General features: G+C 54.8%; 2 protein-coding genes across 3 annotated transcripts in view; one reads left to right on the top strand and one right to left on the bottom strand.

Moving 5' to 3' along the window:
• SSH1 (slingshot protein phosphatase 1) overlaps positions 1 to 3,735 on the bottom strand; it is a 40,840-nt gene extending 37,105 nt beyond the window's left edge. For both annotated transcript variants that reach the window (XM_025198592.1, XM_025198597.1), the window contains exon 1: positions 3,693 to 3,735. The gene's annotated coding sequence lies outside the window, so the exon portion shown is untranslated. The remainder of the gene's footprint in view (positions 1 to 3,692) is intronic.
• A 2,779-nt stretch (positions 3,736 to 6,514) lies between these two features.
• Positions 6,515 to 6,747, top strand: part of DAO (D-amino acid oxidase) — an 18,859-nt gene continuing 18,626 nt past the window's right edge. The window contains exon 1 of the mRNA XM_025198573.1: positions 6,515 to 6,619. The gene's annotated coding sequence lies outside the window, so the exon portion shown is untranslated. The remainder of the gene's footprint in view (positions 6,620 to 6,747) is intronic.

The raw sequence follows: 6,747 nt of genomic DNA, 5'->3' as shown, positions 1-6,747 counted from the left end.
ATCTAAACTGAATTATATCAAGGAAAAAAAAATCCTCAAACAGTTCTTAGGAAGAGAATTTCATCACTCCTCCTCCTCCAGAGCAGTTAGAGGCTCACGGGTCAAATTTTGCTCTCAGGTCCTGCCTCATGATGGACCAGGTCTCAGAAAAGAAAGCGGCTCTGTAAGTACTCGATTTTCAGAGAAGCTGGTCATGCATGACCCCCCTCTGATGCCAACTGGCCCTGATCCCATCAAGTCTTCTGCGTGGGCTTAACTCTAAGCATCTAAGTCACCCTGCTGACTCAAGGAAACTGTTCTTGTGGTTAGGAGTAAGTGCAGGGCTAAAAGTCTCCGGCATCCCACAGACACACAGTCTTCAAAATAACAAAGGCACGAGCATCCTGGGGAACGAGCAGAAAGGGTTTGGTGGCCTGCGGCTCTCAGTGCTCACCCTGGGGGCTTGTTTTTGCACATCTGATGGCAGAAAACAGCTTTCTGGCTCGATGCTGAGGACAACATGAATACCCCAACCTCCCATTGGCGCTAAGAAGAAAGAAGAAAAGGCAAGCCATCACAACACACTACTGCATGAGAGAAGGCCAGAGAAGGGGACATCTTTGAAAAGAGAGCTGGACTGCAGCTGTGCCCGTACTATGAGGGCTACTGCCACGTTAGCCACCAACACACAGTGAAGGTGGTTGGAGGACCCTGTGTAGGCACAACTCTGTGGGCAGAAGCTCCCCCAGGCTCTCAGAAGCTAGGGAAAGCCACCCTCTGTCTGTAGCCAGACATCCACCCTGGGGTTTACCCAGCAAAGCTAAATTAGTGACAGATGTGAGCTTTCACAACCATTAGCCACCACGTCTCTGCTGCCAGGATGCTGTACGTGGACACAGGCTCCCTGGGGACTTGTCTTAGCCTGCGTCTCCTATGGAAAGTTTTCAGGGTGGGGACGCGCATGGCTCAAAACAGCTGGAGCCTGCCGGGACTGTGGAAGATAACAGGGCTGCTCACTGAGACTGGCCAGGGGCTGACGTTGCCACCTCTCTGGCAGCAGTGGCAGAGAGCATGCCGTCATGCATCTCCCTTATCTCTCATGTAGGGAATTGGACCATGTACACAGGAGGAGGAAAACTCGGGACCTCTTGAAACAAATGAAAAATATGCTCTGCAAAGCAAATGAAAATCCTATGTTGCCAACATCCAAGAGCAGATCTTAACTGTGCTGCAAGGAAATGGGCTCTGACTTCCCCCAGTTCTTCCTCTCCTTACCTACGAGGATCCTGAGAGGCATTTAAAGCTGGAGCTGCACTATGGACCCTCACCTCTGCCAGGAACAGCACCTGCGCCAGGGCATTGCTGTCCTGTTGGTCTCCCCCAGTGAAGTATCAGACTAAAATATCATATGGCCGCACTGATCTGCATGGGCATAACACCCAGCAAAGGCAACCTAAGCTTCAGGTTGCTTTCAGAGCAAAGAAACAGCAGCGTTGAACAATCCTGCCACCCCCTGGAAGAAAGGGAGACCAGCTCTGTCTGTGCAGAGGGCTGAAATCCAGGTTGAAAACCTAATACTCAGCCACAGTGTTGGGGAGACAAGTTCCCTTGAACCCCCCACGCCAGACTTGGCACTGAAAGCAGTCAGAGGCTCGCACAAAGATCCAGGTGACCATGGGCAGCTGCTACACACTTAGGTCTCAGCCCTGCAAACATTCATATGCTCGGGCAGTCCAGTGGGCTGGAAAGGGGGTGGACTCTGGGCCCGACTGCTGCTTGCAGTACGTCAGTGAGAAAAATGATGCAAACCCACATTAAGAGCAGTGTGAGCACTGCCACCCTTGGTTTATTCGACCACCGGCAGGTGTCAGTGCCTGATGTGGGCATGCGCATTTCACATGTACACCCAAGCAGCCAGCCCGACCCGGCAGTTTGGCACTCTGCTGCCAAATGTCTGCCCAGGCTTCCCCAGGCATTACTACCTGCTCCCTGCAACAAACAATCCTGACTGCAGCTTGCGGCAGTGACTGGAACTGGTTTCCATGATGCTCTTGCCAGGCTAAGGATTATCCTTTCTATCTTACTGTGGGATAAACACAAGGTGAGGTTACACGTTCCCCTTAGACCATGCGAAATGCGTGCAATGTTAAGCGGTGTTGAAGTTGGGACATGCTGTGAGCGGTGTCACATGAAGGGTTAATACTGTTTCTTGCCTGCATCGCTCTGACTTGCCACTAGAGGGCAGCAGGGATGTGGCTAGGAGGCTCTATTCCTGTCCTGGATGGGAGGAGGGCTGGGAAAAGTGCATCCTGGGATGCTGGAGGATTGCAAATGGCTTGTTTGAGCTCTGTGGAGCAGGCTAAAGTTACCCTAACGTGAGCTGGGTAGCATGGCCCAGAGTTAATCCTCACCTGAAGTGGTGTTACTCTGAAACGCTCAGAGGGCAGTAAGCGTGGCTTAACGAGCTTTAACGTGCAGACTCGCATTTTAAGTGCCTACTATGGTCTAAGCATAATGTGTAACTTCACCCACAAGCACAAAAGCGAAGTCCTGGGCGCCATTCCACCTCAAGTCAATGGGAGGGTTTCTGCAATGTGGCTAGGCTGGGAGAAGGACCAGTGCACCAAATCCTGCTTTTACTACTACGCAGAACGACGTATCGACACGCAACCCTGGGACTGGGAACAGGCTTCCGCTTACCTGGAGCAAGCACCTCTCCGAATCCCACATGCACAGCGCTCTGTATGCGTGGGAAGAGCCCGCCTTAAGCTTTCTGTACCTCTTGAAGGCTCCTTACCTGCTCCCTCAGAGCACCTTCTGCCTCTAACAGTAGCTTTAAAATGGCCAGGGCCTCCCTCGGGGTACGCAGTTAAACAGCAGCACAACAGCAGTACAAAGCACACAGCGGTGCATAAAGTTAAGTAGTTGGCCCCAATGTAAGCAATAGGCAAAATATTGGGACTGGAGTCATGTTATGCCATTCAGTGAATGCTGCCCTTATCTGATAGGCACGTAAGTGAAGCAGGCTGCACTCCCAATGTTTCCAAACAGGAGTCATTCGTAAATGCAGGCAGAACCTCTGAAGGCTGGTGGGGAAAGTCACCAGCTGCTCGGCAGCGTTGGAACGGTTTGTAATCAAAAGCAAATCCCTTTTGAGCCAAGCGGCAAAGGCTATAAACCCAGCCGCCTGCACCTTTCCTACCTAGAAGAGGCCCTGGATTTCTGCTCTACACAGAATCAAACGGTCCATTCCCACCCAGAAGAAAAAGGTACCCAGTTTCCAGATGAAATCAGCTTTCTCCCCCAGCCCCGATCAGATGCATGCCAGGTAGTGAAATCGTATGTGCGCGGGTGCCCCTGGAAGCCCTGCCTTCCATTTTTACCTCCTTTCATATGCCAAGAGGGCGGCCCCAACGGAAGCAGACACACCGAGAGAAGAGAGTGGAGCTACGATTTACACAAACAATTTCCTACCAAAAAATCTGCACATCCTTCTGTGCTTTCAACCCTCTGAGCCCCAAACTCAGAAATCCACGGACTGCAAAACGGTGGGCCATGATACTCTGAACGCTGCTTGCCCAAATCCCGCATCTGCCCCAGCCCCATCAGACATAGGCTCTACCTGCCCGGCTCATTGGGGGGTGGAGGCCTAGAGAAGGCCGGTTTCATAGCAGCGCTGGAAACGACACTTAAAATAAAGCCGCTCTGCTTACCTCGCATTGAACTTGCGATCCTCATCGCTGCCAACCTCCAGCTGAGGGGAAAAGAGACACAGAATACATCATGTATGGGCTGCTGCCTCCACTTGAAGATAAAAATTCCCATGCTTTTTTCAGAACTTCCCCTCCCTCTCTTTTTTCTGTAGTGCCCCACAGAAAACTAACACTTCCCAGACAGCCAAATTACCAGGGTGCCAAAAATAGCATTAGAGTGACGGTGTAGCTGTGATGGTCCAGGAATGATGCACGAGGCAGGGATGTTGGGGGGGTGATATCCTCAATTGGACCAAATGTATGGCTGGAGTAAAGTGAGACAAGCTCTTGAATGCAAGACATTGGGAAGGCACTCCAAGGACCTTTGAAGCCATTAGACTCCAATCCTAGATGCCAAGAGGGAGCCAGCTGACAAGAGCATGAGAACTGCCATGTCCTGGGTCAGACCCTAGGTCCATCTGGCCCGGCATCCCACGTCACACAGCGGCAGAGTGCAGATGCCGAAAGGCAGAGTGACTGGGGTAGGACCCGTGTTGCAGCCGCCAACTCTCTGGCCACAGCATGAATGCATACACCCCGCTCGCTCTGACGTGACTAGGGGCAAAGCGAATATCTGAGAGCAGAGTTTGGGCCCATGTATCACACAGTCAACAGAGTTATATGCAGTGGCGCATCACTCAGCGTCGGTGCTGTCTACAAGGGGCAAGCAAAACCGTCCGGCCATGGATCACAGATCCTAGCAACTCCAGGCAGGGGCTGCGCTTTGAGAGCAAGGTCCAAATCCTACCTTCACTTGTCCAGCGACATTGCGATAATGGGCTATTTGAACAAGGAAGGCTACGCACTGTAACCGTTGTCACCTTGGTCACAAGGCTCCCTTGCTCTTACAAACAATACGAAAGCCCAATGCAAATGCTGGGGCTGGGAGCAAAGTTGTCTTTTACGTGATTCAACAGGCACGATTGCCTTTAGACTTAATAAATAAATACGTGTGTGTGGGGCCTGGTTGGTTCTTACTAACATTTGCAGTGCAGTCGAACCTAAAGACCATGGCCAGGTAGCACCCCCTCGTGGCAGGCACTGTACAGAAATGCTTCCAGGCGTTCTCTGTCGACCTGTTTTATAATGCCACAACATTTGCTTTCAAAAAGCCTGTAAAATCAGCAACCCGATTCCGGCGGGCCAGCATGACGCCTCTGGGGGTGCCTGGAAAGACAGCGTGTTGCTCCCAGCTAGCTCGCCCTTGGCTAGGGGATACTGGCCTGATGCTATGCCCATTTCTAACACAACCCTGCGTGATCCAGGTATTCAACAGACCCAATTCAGAGTACCCAAAAGCCACCTCAGACGAACGCAGCTGATGGAGATTGGGAAGGGGGGAAAAAATGCACCGCCTCTACTTTGAGCGTGTTGGCTTTGTGCGCGCAATGCCGCAGGGTGCAGAATCACCTAGGCCCCGATTTGGGATCAAACTCCGGCACGGCAACCCTGCGGGAACCAACCCAGAGATTTCAAGAAATCCAGGAGCTACGCTGCATAAAGGCTCTTTCTGCCCTCAGCATGTTCTTCCCCTGGTTTGCTTGGGGCCGTCGCACAGAGACAGGGGACGAGCAAAACCCTTGCACAGAACCATAAAAAACAAGGGTGGAAAGGACCTCGGGAGCCCAACCCCTGCTCCAAGCAGGACCAGCCTCAACTATGTCACCCCAGCCAAGGTTTTGTCAAGCCGGTCTTAAAACCCTCCAAGGATGGAGAGTCCACCACCTCTCGGGTCACCCGTTCCAGACCCTCCTCGTGAGAAAGTTTCCTAATCTCGAACCTCCATTTCCCTCCCTTGCTGCAGCTTGAGCCCATTGCTCCCTGCTCCGTCACCAGCCACCACTGAGACCAGGCCAGCTCCAAAGGTCCTTTAAGGACCTCGTGAAACCCCCCGTTGGCTTCCAGAGGGTCCCACAGCGGGGGACAGGGCTTGAAATGACTTCTGACTTATCGTGTCCGAACAACGAGGTTTCAGGTCGACTGCCCCATCATCAAAACAAAGCGAAACCAAGGCGAGCGCGCCGTGAAAAGCATTACCCGTGAAACGCCGCGCTCCCTGACTCGTGTGCGCTCTCCGGAGGGAGCCTGGGCACGGGCCGCCGAGGACTGAGACCCCGAGGATTCACGGGGCTGGCGAAGAAAAGCCCCGATACGGACCCATCGCCGGCAGCACCGCTCGACCAGCCGCGCGTGCCCAGAGGGGCATCCGCACGCCTCTGAGCGCCGGAGCATCTTCCAGGGACAGACCCGCCCTGCACGGGGCTGCGATCAGGGCCGCGGGCAGGCAAGGAAGGATGTGGGGCCATCGATAACGATTACGATTCGCAACTGCGCTAACCGCCTTTCTCAGATAAAATGGCAGGAGGGTTTCGGGCTCGGAGCGACGCGACGGCTCTCTCGAAGACAGCGCCGTCCGTCCGGTCGGGGTCACCGGTTCCTCGGACCCGCTGTGGCAGCTCCCTCGCGGTCATCTGTGCTTCTGGGGGGGGAAGTCCCTCTTCCTAAAGGCTGCCCGTACTCGCTCTGGCGTCCGCAAGCCTGGCGAGGTCCGCTATCGTGTCAGGGACACGCGGACTCCCAGTTTCAGCCGTGTCAAGGAGGGGCCGGCGTGCCACTCTGCGCGCCGCCCCGACCGCGGCGGTCTGTCCCACGACGTGCAGACGGGACCCCGAACCGTCACGTTGCCAGGTGGGCAAACATACCCCATCCTGCGCCCCCTCGCCGAGCTTGGCCCGACACTGGCGAGGTCCGCTATCGTGTCAGGGACACGCGGACTCCCAGTTTCAGCCGTGTCAAGGAGGGGCCGGCGTGCCACTCTGCGCGCCGCCCCGACCGCGGCGGTCTGTCCCACGACGTGCAGACGGGACCCCGAACCGTCACGTTGCCAGGTGGGCAAACATACCCCATCCTGCGCCCCCTCGCCGAGCTTGGCCCGACACCTCCCCACGGAGACCCCCCCTTCCCCGCGGTGTGGCGGCGGCGGGCCCGAGGGAGACCCCCGCGCGCGGGGCCCACA

This window comes from Alligator sinensis, unplaced genomic scaffold (genome assembly GCF_000455745.1).
Source record: "Alligator sinensis unplaced genomic scaffold, ASM45574v1 scaffold628_2, whole genome shotgun sequence".
NCBI lineage: Eukaryota > Metazoa > Chordata > Crocodylia > Alligatoridae > Alligator > Alligator sinensis.
The sequence above is the reverse complement of the archived record's forward strand: the minus strand, read 5'-3'. Positions and strand labels throughout refer to the sequence as shown.